The 20,449-nt window shown below is 41.4% G+C and overlaps 1 long non-coding RNA gene across 1 annotated transcript in view; it reads right to left on the bottom strand.

The window, feature by feature from the left end:
- The window catches only part of LOC131277457 (uncharacterized), a 59,312-nt gene extending 41,044 nt beyond the window's left edge, over positions 1–18,268 (bottom strand). The window contains exon 1 of the long non-coding RNA XR_009184629.2: positions 17,561–18,268. This is a non-coding gene — a long non-coding RNA (uncharacterized lncRNA). The remainder of the gene's footprint in view (positions 1–17,560) is intronic.
- Between the last annotated feature and the right edge of the window lie 2,181 nt (positions 18,269–20,449).

Raw genomic sequence — 20,449 nt, 5'->3', positions numbered from 1 at the left:
TGTGGCTGGAATTGGAAGCTCCATTTCCAAAAAACAGGGAAGAAGGAGATGGTTGGCCATGATTTCAGCTACTGATTAGTAAATTCAGCTTACTAAAGTCTAACCCTAAGAACAGGTAAAGTATGAACCTGTCTAAGCTGGAAAGAGTCCAATGGCCACCATTTTGACTCCAAACCCCAGCCTGAGGGGAAGCTGGGCTGACCAAAAGTCATGGTGATGGTAGGAACCAGTTTCTTTCACCTAGATGAGCCTGCAGTCCTTGACTAGGCTTCAGCCCCACCTCTGGTAGGGAAGAGACTGGCCGGCCCTGCACCGTCCTATCCAGGTAACTTCAGGTACATTTGGCTGGCACAGACTGAATAATCAGAAGTCTATCAGGTCAACAGCAGTCATCTTGAACCTGCACTGCATAGATTGCTGCCCACACCTGCAGCTCCATCCTCACCCCAGGCAGGGAAGAAAGGGACGTGAAACTTCATCAGTCTCTCTGGGCAACTAGAGTCTAGGGCTGCATACTTGGGATTATTCTGTCCCAACCCTTGGCAAGAAGAAAGTTGGGAAAACCTTCATTGGTCCCTTAGGCAATGCAGGCAGTTTGAGCCTCCACAGCGTATAGCACCTACTGCACAACCAGGAAGGGAGAAATAGCAGGAAGTCCTAAACTAAAGAGAAAACCTCACCCAAAATAAATACTCTAATAAGCCAGACGCCAAGATACCAACATAAAATCACAATGCACACCAAGACACAAGAAGAAATGGCCCAGTTAAAGGAACAAGATAAGCCTCCAGATGACATAAAGGAGCTGAGACAACTAATTGCAGATGTTCAAACAAATCTCCTTAATAAATTCAATGAGATGGCTAAAGAGATTAAGGATATTAAGAAGACATTGCATGAGCACAAAGAAGAATTTGAAAGCATACATATAATAATAGCAGATTTATGTGAATGAAAGGCACAATAAATGAAATTTTAAAAACTTTGGAATCATATAATAGCAGATTTGAGGAGGTGGAAGAAAGGATTTGTGAGCTTGAAGAAATGGCCTCTGAAAGTGAACATACAAAAGAACAGATGAAGAAAAGAATAGAAAAATTGAACAAGGTTTCAGGGAAACTAAATGACAGCAAAAGAAATGCAAACATATGTGTCATGGGTGTCCTAGAAGGAGAAGAGACAGGAAAAGGGGAAGAAAGAATACCTGAAGAAATAATGACAGAAAATTTCCCAATCCTATTGAAGGACATAAACATCCATGTTCAAGAAGCAAAATATACTCCCATCCAAAAAAGTCCATATAGACAAACTTCAAGACACATACTAAAAAGAATGTAAAATGCCAAAGATGTAAAGAGAATTCTAAGACTAGCAAGAGAAAAGCAATGCATAACATATAAAGGATATCCAAAAAGATTAAGTGCTGATCTCTTACCAGAAACCATGAATACAAGACAATGGTGTGATATATCTAAGATACTACAAAAGAAAAACTTCCAGCCAAGAATCTTATATCCAGCAAGATTGTCTTTCAAAAATGAGGGCAAACTTAAGATTTCACCATTGTAAATTATGTTAGCTGTGGGTTTTTCATATATACCCTTTATCATGTTCAGAAAGTGTCCTTCTATTCCTATCTTTTGCAGTGTTTTTACCAGGAACGGGTGCTTTAGTTTGTCAAATGCTTTTTCTGTATCTAAAAATACGATCATGTGATTTTTTTCCTTTTCTGGTCATGTGACATATTAATTACATTGATTGATTTTAAGTTGAATCATCCTTGCATACCAGGGATGAATTCCACTTGGTCGTGGTGTATAATTCATTTGATGTGTTGTTGAATATGATCAGCAAGTATTTTGTTGAGGGTTTAAAAAGATTGGCCTGTAATTTTCCTATCTTGTGGTGTCTTTGTTTGGCTTTTGTATTAGGGTAATGTTGCCATTATTGAATGAGTTAGGCAATTTCCTTCTATTTCAATTTTTTGAAAGAGTTTAGGCAAGATTGGTGTTAGTTCTTTCTGGAATGTTTGGTAGAATTCACTTGTGAAGTCATCTGGCCCAGGGCTCTTCTTAGTTGGGAGGTTTTAAATAACTGATTCTCTTTATTTGTGATTGGTTTATTGAGATCAACTTCTTTCATCAATGTAGGTTGCTTATGTGTTTCTAGGAATTTGTCCATTTCCACTAAATTGTCTTTCTGTTGGCATAGAGACTTTCAAAGTATACTCTTTGGATAGTCTCTATTTCTGTGGGGTCAGTGGTGATATCCCCTTTCTCAGGTATATAGAGTATATAAATATGTTTAGATATTAATTGGGTATTGTCCTTCAAGGTAGACATGACAACTGAGGGAGTGTTGAGCTCTACTGCATTCCCCAATTTAACAGCAACAATCCCCCAAGTCCTAGGGCAAAGACCAGAGAAGGATGGTAGAATGATGGGCCCTGGATACTGAGAACTATGCTTATAATCCTGTGTGCTTGAAATTTCAACTAGGCCTAGAGCTGCAAGGTACCTAAATGTTACCTCCTGAGAGCCTCCGTGATGCTTAAATGTGGCCACTATCTAAGCCAAACTCAGCATGCACTACCTTCCCCCAAGTATGGGACATGAGTCATGGTGATAAGCCTCCCTGGTGCTGAGGGATTACTACCAATTACTAGCTGGTGATGCAACTAGGAAAAGACCTTCAATAAAAGGGTGAAATGGTAAAGACAAATGAATTCATATGGCTAAGAGATTTCAAAATGAGTCAGGAGGTCATCAGAGGGGTCATGCTTTTGCATGTCTCAGAAGGATCCCAGAGATAGCAAAGTAGATACAACCCCAGGTAGTGGTGCTCCTGAGGGCTATGGAAACACACAGGTTCTCTGGTCATGGTAGATGGCTCTGGAGTTCAGTGCCTTGTCAGTGGGCCATACTTTGGAATTTGTGCTCCTGAGTGTGGTGGAGTTGGACTCCATCTCTACACATGCCTCTTCTGTCACTTTTACTGAACATGTGGCTGGCACTGGGGTTGGTGTATGCTCAGGAGAATTCAATCTCTGGACTGTCCATGTGCCAGCTGGTCCCTGAGCCTCAGCAGAATTGCAAAACCTACTCTCTGGTTCATTGATCTTAACCAGGTCAGCTAACAGGGAGGTGAGGATGGTCAACTACCACACCAGGGAACTGAGAGAGTAGACAACTACAAGCGGGAGAATTGCATCAATCAACCATATTGGATCTACACTTCCTCTTGATTTAGAGGTGATGTGGACATCACGATCCCAGGGTCCACAGGATGAAGAATAAAATATGGATTAGAGTGGACTTACTGGTATTCTATTATAGAACTATTGTGACTCTAGCAATGGAAGAAATTGTATCATTGATGTGGAGATAGTGGCCACAGGTGCTGCTGAGGACAGGGAGAAGAAAATAGAGGTGTGACACGAGGGCATTTTCAGGACTTGGATTTGTCCTGAATGATATCTGAGGGAGAGATGCAGGACCTTATATATCCTACCACAACCCACTGAATAGACTAGGAGAGAGTGTAAACTACAATGTAAACTATAATCCATGCAGTGCAGCAGTGCTCCAAAATGTATTCACCAAATGCAATGAAAGTGCCACACTGATAAAAGAGGTTGTTGATGTGGGAGCAGAGAGTGGATAAGGAGTGGGGTATATGGAAACATCTTATTTTTTTAATGTAACATTTTGTGTGATCTATGTATCTGAAAAAAGACAAGAAAAAAATTTGCTAAAAAAAATGAGAGTTTAGAATATTCACAGATAACCAGAAACTGAGAGAATTTCTAACCAAGAGATGAGATTTTCAGGAAATTCTAAAGGGTGGGCTAGAGCCTGAAAAGAAAAGACTGGAGAGATGGGCCTAGCAGAGAGTCTAGAAATCAAGCTTATATCAGTAAAAGTAACTAAAAGTGAAAAAAGAGTGATGAAAATAAAACATGCCAGAAAACTCAAATACTCAGGAATAAACTTAAACCAATGTTGTAAAGCACTTGTATTCAGAAAGCTGCAACTCAATGTTAAAGGAAATCAAGAAATGCCTAAATAACTGGAAGAACATTTCATGCTCATGGATTAGAAGACTAAATATCTTTAAGATATCAATTCTACTCAAATTGATACACAGATTCAATGCAATCCTGATAAAAATTCCACCAACATTTTTAAAATTGAATACACAGGGACGTGGCTATGGCTCAATCAGCTGGGCTCCCATCTACCATATGGGAGGCCCTGGGTTCATGTCCCAGGGCCTCTTTGTGAAAGGCAGGCTCACCCGCCACCCAGCCCGCAGCACTGCTGAGAGGCAACTCAACAAGGTGATGCAACAAAAAAAAGGGAGACAAGCAAAAAAAAAAAAACACACAAAAGAGAGCACAGCAAATGGGCACAGAGAGCAGACAGCAAGCAAGCTGCAAGAGGGGAGGGGAAATAAATAAATAAGTACACACACAGAAGGAACACAGTGAATGGACACAGAAAGCAGACAGCACATCAAAAAAGCCACAAGGTGGGGGATAAAATTTTTTTTGAAAACATGACTATCTAATATTTGGAAAGGTAAGTAGTCCTCAATAGCCAGAAACATCTTAAAAAGGAAAAATGAACTTTCCTCTCTAGAGTTTAAATTATATTACTTAGCAATCATGGTAAATACAGCATGGTACTGGCAAAAGACAGTGGAACCAAACTGATGGTTCAGAAACAGGCCCTCACATGTATGGTCAAGTGATTTTTGACTAGCCTGTCAAACCCACACAACTCAGACAGAACAGTTCATTCAACAAATGGTGTTGAAAGAACTGGATATCCAAAGCCAAAAAAAAAAAGGAAAAAGGACCCCTATTTCACACCTTATCCAAAAATTAACTCAAAATGGATTAAAAAAAAACAAAAACAAAAAATTAAACAAGAATACAGCTTCTAGAAGAAATTGTAGGAAAATAGCTTCAAGACCTGGTGGTAGGTGGCAGATTCTTAAAGGAGATAAGAGAAGGACTGAGATGGACTACTGATGTTCAATGTATGTAGTTTTAAAAGCTTTAATGTAAATATGTGGAAATGCATAGAGTTGGATGGAAACACATAGTAACAGCTAGTTTATAAATGGGGATATGGCTGAAAATGGTAGTAGTCTAGGTATGTAAATGCCAATTAACAGAATGCTAGAGAATATTCTGGGAACTGAATAGCACAGTAAACCAAGAGATGCATGAGAATTATGGTTGATGGTATAGATGCAAGATTGTCCTTTGTTAGCTAGAGTAAATGTACTTATTGCAGGGTCGTGGGAATGTGGAGAAGCATGGGAAAGATACAACTGGAGTGACCTATAGACTGTGGATATCAGTAATAATACAATATTCTTTCATTTATGCCAAAGATATACAGTACTGATTATGGGGCAGTATGGAAAATGTGTGCTAAATGTACACTATGGATGTGGTAACAATCAGATGATATTATATTATTTGTAATAAATGTCCCACCACAGTGTGGTGTGTTGATAGAGAGGTATTGTTTGGGAATTCTGCATGTGTGCACAATTTTTTTATAAATTTACAACTTCTGTCATAAAAATTATATTTTAAAAATAATAGCATGGATTGGGAAAACATACATGAAATAGAAGATAAGGACTGTAATTAGGAAGATTTTGACAATATTCTTTCATAATTTGTAACAAATATCTCACAACAATGCAAGGTGTTGGTGAAGGATTGATGAATGGACCCCTGTATTATATTATGCACTTTTGCTATGTAAGTTCCCAACTTTTACTATGCACTTACGGTTTTGTATGTTCATATATAAATGAAATAAAGATAATAATAGGGTGGGTTGGGGAAAATACTTCAGTTAGTAATAATATTTTGACAATGCTCTCTAATCATTAGTTAAATATTCTAACAACAATGCAAGGTATTGGTGGTATGGTGAGGTACAAGAGTCCTGTATGATGTTATATATGTGTTGTAAGTTCACAACTATTAATATTTGTTTATTGTTTATGTATGTTTACATGAGTGATATACTTCAATAAATTTTTAAAAATCTGAGCTTAATGGGGGATAGTTTCTATTAACTGACTTTTACCTTGTGTGTGTAGTATTTTTTCTTGTTTCAGTGCATGTGCAAAAAACTGGATCTTTGAATATTTTAAGGTGGCCAGTCTGGAAATCCCAGTGTGTCAGAGCTGGACTCAGTTGCATTTTCCTTACATGAGGCTTTTCTGTCCCTTATATCTGAACCTATTTTTAGTACCAGAGTTAAGAGATGTATGTCCAAGAGACTTAAATCTTTGGTCTGTCCATGTACCATTTGGCCCTGACTCTCAACAGATTTGCAACACCTACTCTCCAGTTCATTGGACTCACCCAGGACAACAAGGAGATGATGATGGACAACAAGCATGTCAAGGAACAGAGAGAGTCTGCAAATGGAAGCAAGATAGTCCCATCCATCTGCCCCATGGGATCTAAGCCCCCTCTCAGAGGTTAAGTGGGCATCACTATCCTAGAAACCTCCAGTTCAGGGAATGAACAATGGATGAGAGTAGACTTATTGTTATTCTACTACAGACTCATTATGATTCTGGCAATGGAAGAACTTTTATCACTGATGTGGAGGCAGTGGTCACTGGAGGTTCTGAGAGGAAGGGGAGGGAAAAACAGGTCTACTTTGGGGGCATTTTCAGGATGTGGGAATTGTCCTGAATGGCATTATAATGACAGATATAGGCTATTATATATCTTGTGATAACTTACAAAAATGTGGAGAGAGGTGGCGGACATGGCCCAGTGGTTAGGGCATCCATCTACCACATGGGAGGTCCACAGTTCAAACCCTGGGCCTCCTTGACCCGTGTGGAACTGGCCCATGTGCAGTGCTGATGTGTGCAGGGAGTGCCATGCCATGCAGGGTTGTCCCCCATGCAGGGGAGCCCCACACACAAGGAGTGCACCGTGCAAGGAGAGCCACCCAGTGCCAAAGAAATTGCAGCCTGCCTAAGAATGGCACCACCCACATGGAGAAATGACACAACAGGATGATGCAGCAGAAGGAAACACAGACTCCCATGCCACTGACAACAACAGAAGTGGACAAAGAAGATGCAGCAAATAGACACAGAGAGTGGACAACTGGGGTGGAGGGGAAGGAGAGAGAGAAAGAGAGAGAGAGAGAGAAATAAATAAATAAATAAATGTATGTATGTATGTATGTATGTAGGTATGTGGAGAGAATGTGAACTATAGTGTAAACAATAATCCAAGCTTAGTGGTCCAGTGCTCCAAAATGTGTTCATCAATTGTAACAAATGTATCACAGTAATGAAGGATGTTGTTAATGTGGGAAAGTATGGGAGGGTAGGGAGCAGGGCATATGGGAATTCCCTATATTGTTTATGTAACATTCATATAATCTAAGTATCTTTTTTTAAAAAAATAAAAACTACATAAAAAATAAAAGGATTAAACACCTTGATCAAGGGTGATTTATCCCAGGAACAAAAGAGGGGTTCAACACAATATCATTCAATGTTATAATCCTTATTTCTCAAGTAAGGAAATACTGCATGAACATTTCAATGAACAAAGAAAAGATATTTCCAAAATCCAATATCCTTTTATGTAAAAAAACACTCTGGAAAATAGTTTGAGATATTAACTTCCTCAATGTGATGAAAGATCGTGTACAATAACTCACAGCTAAAATTATAGTCAATGGTGAAATTCTGAAAATCCACAACCCAAGGCCAGGAACAGGTTAAGGTATATCAATTTTATCACTGCTACTCATTATTGTATAGGAAGTTCTGTCCAGAGCAATTAGGCAAGAGAATATAAAAGGCATACAAATTGTAAAGGAAGAAGTAAAGCTATCTCTTTACAAAGATTACATGATCCTTTATATACAAAATCCAAAAGAAAACTAAAAAAAAAAATGGATCTACTAAATGAATTCAGTAAATTTGCAGAGTATAAAACAAAAATCCAAAAATTAGTTACGTTTTGACACTCCAGCAAAGAATTATCTGAAATGAAAATGAAAAGATTCTACTCAATTGACATCTAAAAGAAAAAGTCCTAAGTATAAATTTAATGAAATAGGTGCAACACTGTACACTAAACTAGAAAAAAGACTGCTGAACACAATTGAAGACTGAAACCAAAGGCAGGACATCCATTGGTCATGTCTCATAAGTCAAAGTATTGTTAATGTATCATTACTACCCAAAGTGAGCTACAGATTCAATGACATATTTATCAAATTCCTACTTTACTTTTACAGAAATGGAAAACTTAATCCTCAAATTCACATGGAATCTTTAATTGTCTCACATTATAAAAACAACTTTGAAAAAGTATCAAAATACAATAAGCATGCTAACCAGAATATTACCCAAAATTATACTACATAACATGCAGTGAACCAGGTAAATCTGTTCTCTTCTCCAGGGTAATGTCTTATAACAGAACTAGATAAATTTGCTCTCTTTTCAAGGGTAAATACTTATAAACAGAATCAGTCCTTAATAACCACAGAAAGGGTAATCAAAATACCTACTATATGTTGCTCAATGAGAAACCAAATCCTTAGAATGAACGGAAAGAAAAGAGTTCTCAGTAGATAAACAGAAGGAATTAAAAGATGTAAATGAATATTTCAGAGCTCAGACTAAATTATCAAATACAAAAAAATTACTGGTGGGCTTAATAAAATGCAGGCATCAGAGGAAAATACTGTCATGCTGGAAGCTAGATGAGTAGAAATCATTTAAGCTCAGTATATACACAGAAAGAGGATACAAAATTAACAGTCTAAAAGAACTGTAGGACACTTAAAGTTTTAATATTCATTCCAAAGATGGAAGGAGATAGAAGGAATTTGATGTGAAATAAATACAAGTTAAAAGTGACTGAACACCACCCAACTTTGCAAATACAGATCCCAAAGATCTCATAAAATGTCACCTGGAGAAAATCCAGTCAAACAATTGAAGAAATGAAGTCAATCTTGAAAAATCTTGAAAAGAGGCACAGGAAATGAAACATCTTGAAAAGAGGCATAGAGAAATGAACATTACATGTAGGAAAATATTATTTTGAAGGACTGTATTTCCCATCAGAAAACATACATGCCATAAGGGAGTTTAACTTTAAAGTGCTGAAAGAAAGGAATTGTTATTTACCAAAAAGAGTTTAGGCTGCAAATGCTGCTTACACTTTGAAGGGAAAATTAAGAAAGGACAGACTGAAAAACAGACTTCTTCACTAGAGTCCTTCCTCTATAAAGATGTGAAAGGAACTGCTTCAGGCTGAATAGAAATGATACAAGAAGGAAGCTTCAGGAATAAAAGATATAGTCCAGACATGGGTAAAGGAAATACCTATTTTTAAACTTTAAAATTGTTTCATATATTTTAAAAGGTACAATATTTTTGTAAAAGTTAGACTCTACTCTGGGTGGGAGGACACCCTCCATGTAGTGGGAATGTAGGTGACCACTATAAGAAGTGGGGTTGAAATGATCCAAGTGCTTCAAAGGCTGTCAGTTGAATTGCTATGTTAACTCTAATACATTTGACTAGATCGGTATACATATGTTATTCTCAGAGCAATCAGTTCAGTGCCATGTCAGTTGACCCAATTTTGGAGTTTGTGTTCCTGAGTGTGATGGAGTTGGACTCAGATGTGACCTTTCTACACATGCCTCTTCTGTTACTTTCACCAGATCTGTGGTTGGCGCTAGTGTTGGTGTGTACTCAGGAGACCTGAATTTCTGGACTGTCCATGTGACAGCCAGGTCCTGAGCCTCAGCAGACTCACAACTCCTACCCTCTGGTTTATTGGACTTAACCCAGCCACCTAACAGGGAGGTGAAGAAGGTTAACCACCACACCAGGGAACCGAGAGTGCCTACAACTGCAAGCAGGAGAATTGCATCCATCATCCGTGTGGAATCTAAACCACCTCTCAATATAGAAGTGGAGTGGACACAACCATCCCAGGGTCTACAGAAATGGAGGAATAGAGTATGGACAAGAGTAGACTTGCTGATAATGTACTATGAAACTATTGTGATTAGTAATGGAAGAAATTATAGCATTGAGGTGGAGAAAGTGGCCATGGTAGTTGCTGAGGGTAGGGAGAGGGAAGAGGAGATATGTGGGGGCATTTTCAGGACTTGGAGTTGTCCTGGGTAGTACTGCAGGGACAGATGCTTGACATTGTATGTCCTGCCATGGTCCACCGGGTGGACTAGGGGAGAGTGTAAACTACAATGTAAACCATTATGAATGTGGTGCAGCAGTGCTCCAAAATGTATTCATCAAATGCAATGAATGTCCCACGATGCTGAAAAAGGTTGTTCATGTGGGAGGAGTGGGTGAGGAGGGTGGGGGGTATTTGAGGACTGCTTATATTTTTTAATGTAAATTTCAAAAAATAGAGAGAAAAAAACAATTGCAAAAAACTCTAGAAAAATTATGTGACCTAAATAGTCCTTTATCTAAGAGACACATATAAAGCACCTAAAACATTGGCATACAACTTGTGGAGTGAGCAACAGTATTCATTTCTCTTGGCTGAATACCTAGGAGTAGAATTGCTGGGTCAGAGGGGAAGTCAGTCTTTTCCAGCTATCCTCCCTACCAAGGTTGACCATACTACAGCAGGATCTGGGTGGCCTCTACTTTTCAGCTGTGCATGAGGCTGCCAGTCACCCTGGAGAAAATGCAAGATTTCCTGGTGCTGACCCCACAGCTCCTCCTATAGTAGGCTTCCAAGAGTCTAAGACCAATGACCCCCCTGATTCTGCCCTGCAAGTTCAGGGGACTCCTGCCTTACATGGATGATGGCAGTGCTGGTGCTGGAGCAGAAGGTTGGGTATATCTACCATTAAGTCCTATCTCAATCATACCAAACATGATTTTCAAGCAACAGAGTCCAGTAATGAGGAGTGTCCTGGGGGCTGGACCACAGGCTTTAGCACACCAATATCCTGCCTGTGTTTGTGCACGTTCTTTCCTCCATTGCACTCCAGGCACAAGTCAATCAGGGTGGACTCTGCCTTTAATAGAGTTTTTCTGGACCATGGTAAGATATTCAGAGACCCACCCTATGTATCTGCTCTTTATGGGCACTTGCCTGGGCAAGCTTTGCCCCTGCCACCAGCTCTGCACAGTCTTAGATGAGCCTCTTTGGCTCTGGGAGCACAAAAAGTTCACATTTATGCTCCAGGTGTCAGTGGGGGCCTCTCCTCCTTCCTGGAAGACCTTGACCTCTAAAGAGAAACCTCGGTTCCAACTGCTCAGAAAGCAGCTCCATCCAGAACTCACAGACCTCTCCCATGACTTCACGTGCCAAACAAAATGCCATTTTCATGAGCCCATACAGCAATACTGGAGGTTTCCCTGGAGGGCAGGAGTCCAGATCCACACCCCTCCCTGCTGTACCAGAGGTCCTCAGAGAACATGAGCTGGATGGCCAGAAGACTATCAACTTAGCCTCACAGGTGGTAAGAGAAGATGGTTTAGATTTGTCCACAGGAATAAAAGGAAGTCAAGGAATTGCTCACCCAAATCTGATAGTTATAGACAGAGTGAAGTGAAGACATTTGACTGCCACACAGGCAAGGGGAGGCTCGGAGGTGGCTGCCATGCCCAGCTAGCTAAATAGACCACTTATGTGGCTCTAGACTTGAAGATGGAAGCACATTCCTGAGCATCAATGTACTGGGGGGAGTGGTGGGGAGGGGTGAAAGAAGACTGAGTCCATACTGACTGCAGTGCCACCAAGCCTTTCAGTTCCTTCCTTCTGTCTACTGTTTAATCCTGTCTTTATTTATATGGTCAACTTCAGGAATTCACATCAATATACCCATTTTAACCCCCATCCACAGATATTGTTGAGATTCTTGCATTTACATATAAGTAGCTGTTTTCTGTATGCACATTAAGCAAATGTGATGAGATACAACACAGGATTGTTTGTTTCACTAGAATCCCATGGCTGTGGTGAGATACATGAATGGAACTGGTCACCTTTGGGCCACACTTTATACACTGGGCCACTGATTTGTTTCTTCTATTCAGCTTTGCACTCACTCTATCTCCCTGCTTCTATCATCTCTGCTAAAACAGGGCAAAGCCTTGTGAAAACTCATGTAGTGAAGCATATCTCTCCTGTGAGGTTGTGATAGACTAAATCATATCACATGGAGTGATCTCTGGCTGAGCTTCAGTTGACCTAGATATGTAAGAATTTGTGGGACTCTCTGATGATGTAGGCATGTAATTACCCTCCTTAACAGAGGGATGCAATTCTCTCAAATGTCTTATTGGGACACATAGGGAAGGTTGTAGCTCATCTCACAGAACAGGGCTGGTTGTTTTCCTTGGGGGTTTTGGGATTGGGCTGAAAGCAGGATGGGTTCTCAAAAGTTTGTGGAAACCTCTGAAAGAACAAATAATCCACAGTATCTGCCTCTTCTGTGAACCATAAATCATTGGATCTTGTATTAGTCAGGGTTCTCTAGGGAAATAATCAGCAAGAAACATCTGTCAATAGTATGTGATTCTATAAGAGTCTCTCACACAACTATGGAGATGCACAAGTCCAGGTTCCACAGACAGGCTGCAACCAGGGGCTGCAATGAAAGTCCAATGAAGGTTCGTGACAAGTTCTGGGAGATGATGGCTGTTGAAGATGAGCTGGGAAATCCTCTCTCAATGCTGGAATTACTTCCCTTTTTTAAGGGATTCAACTGATTGGGTTAAGTGTTACTCATTGCTGATTGCAATCTCCCTGATTGATGCAATTATAACCAGCTATCTATGATTTACCACAGCAATAAAGTTAAAGGTGACTGAAGTCCATAAATACCCTTGTATTACAGTTAGTCCAGTGCTTGATTGACCAAACAACTGGGCACAATTACATGGTCTGGTTGACACAATAGCCTAACCATCACAGTCCACCCCTTGTCAACCTGGTACCCATACACATTACCTTAAACCATACTTAGTCTCTAAGCAAAAACAGTAACAGACATGCATATATCTATATTTCTGCCTAACAATGTTCAACTCTCTTGTGTACAACTGGAAACATATTAATTCCATATAGAAAAGGGTGCAAGTTCTTGAGTAATATTCACTCTCAAACTTAATATCCTCAAATATTATGACATTAAATCGATAAAACTTGTTATATGATAAGGCAAAAGTTTGGGGAAGAAGACAAAGAAATTTGTTTTGTGTACATATAAAATCATCATAATAATGAAACAAGGAAGAAAGATTCATGACCATTCACTTTTCTAACTGGTCACATGACAAAGTTCATATTTATCACTTCTTCCACTACCCATTCCATGTTTCCATACCCTCAGAAAGCATCTCAGCTGGCCATGGTTCTTTGCCTGGTGGGGTGACTGAAACTTTCATTCCTGAAGAATATGGGCCATTGTTAGTCCTGCTTGGATTGGGTTGTTGCAAATTTCCATTGACATTAATCATAGGACACGGCAGTACTAGGAGATGCCCTACAGGATCTCGTGTATTCCAGGCAAACTCTTCTGTACTCCTATTATGTAGATGCAGTAGTAGCTCCCCTTGACAGTCAGGATCAATCACCCCAGCCAGTACAGTAATTCCCTTATTTGACTGTTGATTCAGAGGTAAGAGATCTGGTAGCAGTTTTAACTTCCATTTCAATGGAATCATTGTTGTGTTCCCTGGTGACAGCACTCCTTCTTTTGTGACTAAAACCTGTAGGCCAGCAGAGTTTGAGGTTGCAGGGACAGGAAGCAAAAATTTTCCTGGTGGGTCACTAGGGGTAATAGTCAGTGGTGCCACTCCCAATTCCATCCCTTGATTCCTGGACCCATGGATCCTGGTTATGGGAGAAACAGTGCCATAGAGTGGACACTGATTTAAAGCATACACAGCCTCCTGGAGAACACTGCCTCAGCCCTGCAAGGTATTGCCACCTGGTTGGCACTGTATTTGAGTCTTCAAAAGGCCATTCCACCATTCTATCAATCTAGCTGTTTCAGGGTGATGGGGAACATGGTAAGGCCAGTGAATTCCATGGGCATGTGCCCATTCCCACACATCATTTGCTGTTAAATAGGTTCCCTGATCAGAAACAATGCTGTGTAGAATGCCATGGAGGTATATAAAGCATTTGGTTAGTCCACAGATAGTAGTTTTAGAAGAAGCATTGCATGCAGGAAATGCAAACCCATATCCAGAGTATGTGTCTTATTCCAGTTAAAACAAATCACTGCCCCTTCCATGGTGGAGTGGTCCAATGAGGTCATCCTGCAACCAGGTAGAAGGCTGGTCACCTTGAGGAAATGGTGCCATTTCAGGGGCTGAGTGTGGGTCTCTGTTGCTGGCAGGTTGCACAATCAGCAGTGGCTATAGCCAAGTCAACCTTGGTAAGGGGAAGTCTATATTGCTGAGCCCATGCATAACCTCCATCCCTACCTCCATGGCCATTTTGTTCATGGGCCCACTGGGCAATGACAGGAGTGGCTGGGGAAAGAGACAGCATTAGTCACAGAGCAGGTCATCTTATTCACTTGATTAAAATCTTCCTCTACTGAAGTCACCCCATGGTGAACATTCATGTGGGACACAAATATTTTCATGTCTTTGCCCACTCAAAAAGGCCTTTCCACATACCTCTTCCCCAGACCTCTTTGTCACCAATTTTCCAATCATGTTCCTTCCAAGTACCTGACCATCCAGCCAAACCATTGGCAACAGCCCATGAATCAGTGAACAAATGCACCTCTGGCCATTTCTTCTTCCAAGCAAAATGAACAACCAGGTGCACTACTCCAAGTTCTTCCCACTGGGAGGATTTTCCCTCACCACTGTCCTTCAGGGATGTCCCAGAAAGGGGCTGCAGTGTTGTAGCTGCCCACTTTTGGGTGCTACCAGCATGTTGTGCAGAACCATCTATAAACCAGGCCCAAGTTTTCTCTTCCTCAATCACCTGATTGTAAGGACTCCCCTAGAGGCCAAAACAGTGGGCTGGGAAAGAAAAGGTAACAAGGCAGGAGTGGTGACCATGGGTATTTGGGTTACTTCCTCATGTAACTTACTTCAGGACCAGCTCGAGTCCTATCTCATATGTACCACTTCCACTTTATTATGCAGTGCAACTGTGCACTCCCAACTTTATGGTTTGGTGGGTCAGACAATACCCAGCTCATGATAAGAAACTCAAGTCTCATGGTAACTTGATGTCCCATGGTTAAGAATTCAGTCTCCACTATAGCCCAGTAGCAGGCCAAAACCTGTTTCTCAAAAGGGGAGTAGTTATCTGCAGAGGATGGCAGGGCTTTGCTCCAAAATCCTAAGAGTCTGCATTGTGATCCTCCTGTAGGGGCCTGCCAAAGGCTCCAGGTAGCATCTTTATTTGCCACTGAAACTTCCAGCACCATTGGATCTGCTGGATCATATATGGACACCTAGAAATTTCACTGAGGTGGAAGGACCTTGTATTTTAATTGGATTTATCTCCCATTCTCTCTTATGCAAATGCCTTACTAATAAGTCTAGAGTCTTTGCTACTTCTTGCTTACTAGGTCCTATCGACATGATATCATCAATATAATGGACCAGTGTGATGCCCTGAGGGAGGGAGAGATGATCGATATCCCTGCAGACAATATTATGACATAGAGCTGTAGAGTTCATAAACTCATGAGACAGGACAGTGAAGGTTAACTGCTGGCCTTGCCAGCTGAAAGCAAACTGTTTCTGGTGGTTCTTACCAATAGCAACTGAGAAAAAACACATTGGCTAAATCAACAGCTGCATACCAGGTACCAGGGAATGTGATTTACACAAGCAATGGTAACACATCTGGAACAGCAGGTGCAATTGAGGTCACCATCTGGTTAAGTTCACTATAATCTACTGCCATCCTCCAAGATCCATCTGTTTTATGCATAGGCCAAATAGGACAGTTGAATGAGGTTGTGGTGGGAATCACCACCCCTGCACCCTTCAAATCTTTGATGGTGGCACTACTTTTTGCAATCCATCCGGGAATCCAGTATTGCTTTTGATTTACTATTTTGCTAGGTAGGGGCAGTTCTAGTGGCTTCCACTTGGCCTTTCCAACCATAATGGCCCTCACTCCACAAGTCAGGGATCCAATGTGGGGATTTATCTAGTCACTTACTGAGTATGTCTATTCCAATTATGCATCCTGCAACTGGGGAAATAACCACAGAATGAGTCCAGGGACCTACTGGACCAACTGTGGGACAGACCTGAGCTCCATTAATCATCCAACTTCCATAAGCCCCTACTCTGACTGGCGGACCATACTGATATTTTGGGTTTCCTGGAATTAATGTCACTTCTGAGCCAGTATCTAATAATTACCAAAATGTCTGATCATTTCCTTTTCCCCAATGCAGTTACTCTGGTAAAAGTAGGTCTCCTTGGGGAAAAGTGGGAGGAAGATTAACAGTATAAATTTTGGGCAGTTTAATGGGATCCTTCCCCCAAGGAGACTTGGCCTTCTCCTCATTCAAGGGGCTCTGGGTCTGTAAACCATCTCAAGTCTGGGAATTGATTAAGGTGCTGTGATACTCTGCATCTGTAATTTGAATTAGGGTTTTATTCACTCAACCTAGAACACTTCTGTTTATAAAGATTGTGAAGAAAATTAGTAGACTGCTTATTTCACTGCTAGGTCCCCCATTATGTATTATCCAATACCATAAATCTACGCAACTCAGACTATTTTGAGTGCTTTTTTGAATCTGCCTTTCATGGTGGTAGCCATGCCCACCTTGACTTTGAGATTATCTGCTATTTGACTTTTACCAGACTGACATCCAATCATCCCCATAATGTTTAAGGATTCTAATTCCATCAGAGTCCCCCCCACAGTTATATCTGGACTACAGAGAACAACAACCACAGAGCTCTCCAGGGAAGATGGAGTAAGTCTTACAAAATTATTCCTTACAATCCTGAGGTGTGTCCTCTGGACATTTCTGGGGTGGGTGGGCAGCTCTAAAATGGTAAATCCATTCTAGCATTACAATCTCCCTAAACCTTTGAATTCCTTCTACTGTGTACAAGCATAAATCGGGTATCTCAACCTCAGACATGATAGGCCGTCTTTTGGCCCATGCTTCAATCAGCCACCCAAACAAACTGTTAAAGCCCTTTCTAACCCATCCAGCTATAGCATGGAATCCCGAATTTCTGCTTAGTGGGCTCATATCAATAAATTCAGTCTGATCCAACTTTATATTTCTTCTACCATTATCCCATACCCTTAGTATCCATTTCCATGCATATTCCCATGATTTCTGTCTATATAAGTTGAAAACTCATGCCATTCTTTCTGAGTATACATTACTTCCTCATGGGTCACACTTTGTATTTCACCTTTGGGGTCTTGTTGTGATTTTAGTCTAGTAATAGGTCTCAAATACAAGAGAGGTGGTGGGGGTGGGTAAGGAGAAGGATTAGAAATGCCTTGCAAGCTACTGACCTCAGGGCATTCTCTTGCATTTTCTTCTGGTGAGACAGGATTAATCTCTTCAGGCAGGGGTTGGAAGGTAGTTTCCTCAGGGCAGACTGGAGGCTAGGCAGTGCATGCTGGAGTTTGGCTGGTACATGTCTCAGTGCTGGGAGGAGGTCCAGACTCCTTGGGCAGGCCAGAGACTGGGCAGGGCAGGCTTCACTTTGGCTGGTACCCACCTCAGGGCTGGAAGTTGTTTCAGACTCCCTGGAGCAGGCTGGAGGTTGGATGATACAAGGTTGGCAAGGTATGATCTGGACAGGGCAGGCCATGGCAGGCTTATGTGATAAAGTCACAGCAGAATTCAGGGTTTCAATGTCTCCATCAATATCATCATCCCGAGAGGTCCTTGGCAAGATGGTGGCTGCGTGAGCTTGCCTGGCAGTGTCTCTGCAGGGGGCGGCTGGGCAGCGTTGAAGGCTCTTTAGGACCGCGCTGTTTCGGGGATTTTTGCTGGTTGGAAGGTGTCTGGACGTCAATTCAGTGGGAAGGTAACAGAGAGGATACGTCTATAATATATAAACGGAGGTCCCAGCTGGGCGCAGGAAGTTCCCTCCTTGGGTGGGCGGAGCCGCGGTAGCGGGCGCTCTTGCAGCTCCGGAGCCGCGGCGGCCAGGGTTTTTGTTTTTTTTTTCCTTTTTCTGGAGGCTTTGCGGTGCTGAGAAATTCCCGGATACTGGGCTGGCTGGTGGGGGATTGTTGGGACAAGACTCCTTGGCGGATTGATTTGGGGAGACAGACGGTGTTTTCTTGTGAAGCGGGGGACGTTTTAGTCACCGGACAGGGGGGGAAGCTCTTCCGCCTGGAGCCCCATCCCCACAGGTCTGGCTGCCGATCTGCAACGGAATTGGATTTTGAGCAATAAGGGGACACAATTGGGAGACTGTTGTAGGGTGCAGTGAGGGAGGAGGACACGTCTGGAAGCTGATTGGGGGATATTTTGCGAAGTTTGGGATTTTGGATCTTAGAGTCTGTTTTCCGCGTTTCCAGCTGAAGCCCACCCCACCCGGTGGGGCTTGGGATCTGGGTCATTGAACTGGCCGTGGTGTAGAGGCGCCCTCAAGTGGCCGTTGCGTGGGAGCACAGGGAGCGAGCTGTCCAAAGGCTGATACCCTGAGGAGTAGGTGAATTTCAGGGATTCAATATAGAATTCGCGGATCTGGCTTCCCCCATGGGGCTGGCACCCAGCTACGGGGATCCCTGAGGGCTGTGTTGCACTGCGGGGCTCCTAAGCTTTCCGTGGACCAGATTTGAGGTTCCCAGGTCTGGGTCCCCTGGACTCTGGCGGGCCACACCCCAGACTCACACCTCTTGAGTCTTCAGTGTCTCAGACTTTCCACCCCTGAATCCATCACACTCTGGGGTCTACCTGGGATCCTTGAGTGCTTTGGACCTTAACGTTTGTGTTTTATCTATATTGGTTCATATTGTTTTGTTTTTATTTTCACTTTATCTTATTTTTTACTCTTTTTGACGCCCTGATTGCTAATATTGCATTATCCCCTAGTCTTTTCTCCTAGTGTGTCCCCGAAAGTCCTTTTTTTTTATATACAGTTATTTAGGGGTTTTTTTGGTTGTTGTTTTAGATAGTGTTGCAATTGTGACACGTGTATACCTGTATCACTCTTCCCCCTATCTGTTCCCCACCGTTTGCTTATCCTCTTTTTCTTTCTTCCTTTCTTCTTGTCTTTCTTTTTTTCTTTATTATAATTAGTTTTTTTTTTCGGTTTTCTCTTTCCCTCTTGTCCCCCATTTTCCACTTATTTTATTTTAATTCAAGTACACAATAGGTGCTACAGGGAACACCTCACATTTGCTGGGTTTTCCCATCCTCCACTGCCTCATTTCTGTGTGAACTGATTTAGGTTACCTACACTATCCCCCTTCCCCTGCATCTTGATATCCACTATCATCTACTGTCTCTACTATATTCCACCCCCCACCTCCCATTCTTTGATCCACAAAGTGTCTAACTCTTAATTTCTAATACCTTTGTTCTGTTTTCTGTCTGTTATCCACTCTTGAAATGATTACCTTTCTTTTCTTTTTCCCTCTCTCATGAAAACAATAGCTTTGTAGTTCATACCATATTCCTCCCAGATTCAGTCATCTACTTCATAAAAGGTACTCTACCTACAGCTATAACTCTGTACAATCTACATGAATCTAACCTCCATCCTCCCAGATCTCATATTCTTGCTTTGTTAACATACATTACTAATACTACTTTACACTTTTCCCTTGCTGACACAATTGCCTTTCCCCAACACTAATACTTTCTTCTAAAGTGAACTTAACCAACAACAAGTAACTTGAATAAGAAGAAAAAAGTGACAAAGAGAAGATATAACACCTATGCAAAAATAACAACTAATTAACCTCCAAAAGCAGACAAAGAAGCTAAGGAACTGATTAAATTCGTCAAAATAAAGAGATGACCAGAAAGCAACAAAAATCTACAAACCAAACCAATAATTAGGAAAACATGACTGAATCCAATCAACAAACCAATAATCACGAAGGGGAGCAAAACTTGGCACAAGCAATGAAAGAACTCAGAACATTTATCACCGACAAATTTGATGCAGTAATGAAAGAAGTTAACAACATGAAGACATCACTTGGCGGGGAAATTGCAGACATACGCAAAAACATAACAGATATGATGGGAATGAACACCACAGTTCAAGAAATCAAAAATACACTTGCAGCAAATATCAGCAGACTAGAAGAGACAGAGCAGAGAATTAGTGATGTGGAAGACAGTACATCAGAAATCAAACAGATAGTAGAAGGGGTCAATAAGAAGATAGAAAAAATCCAATTAGGATTTAGGGACCTGAATGACAATGCAAAATG

Source organism: Dasypus novemcinctus, unplaced genomic scaffold (genome assembly GCF_030445035.2).
Source record: "Dasypus novemcinctus isolate mDasNov1 unplaced genomic scaffold, mDasNov1.1.hap2 H_4, whole genome shotgun sequence".
In the NCBI taxonomy this organism is placed as follows: Eukaryota; Metazoa; Chordata; class Mammalia; order Cingulata; family Dasypodidae; genus Dasypus; species Dasypus novemcinctus.
Note: the sequence above shows the minus strand (reverse complement) of the source record. Positions and strands in the feature narration are given on the sequence as shown.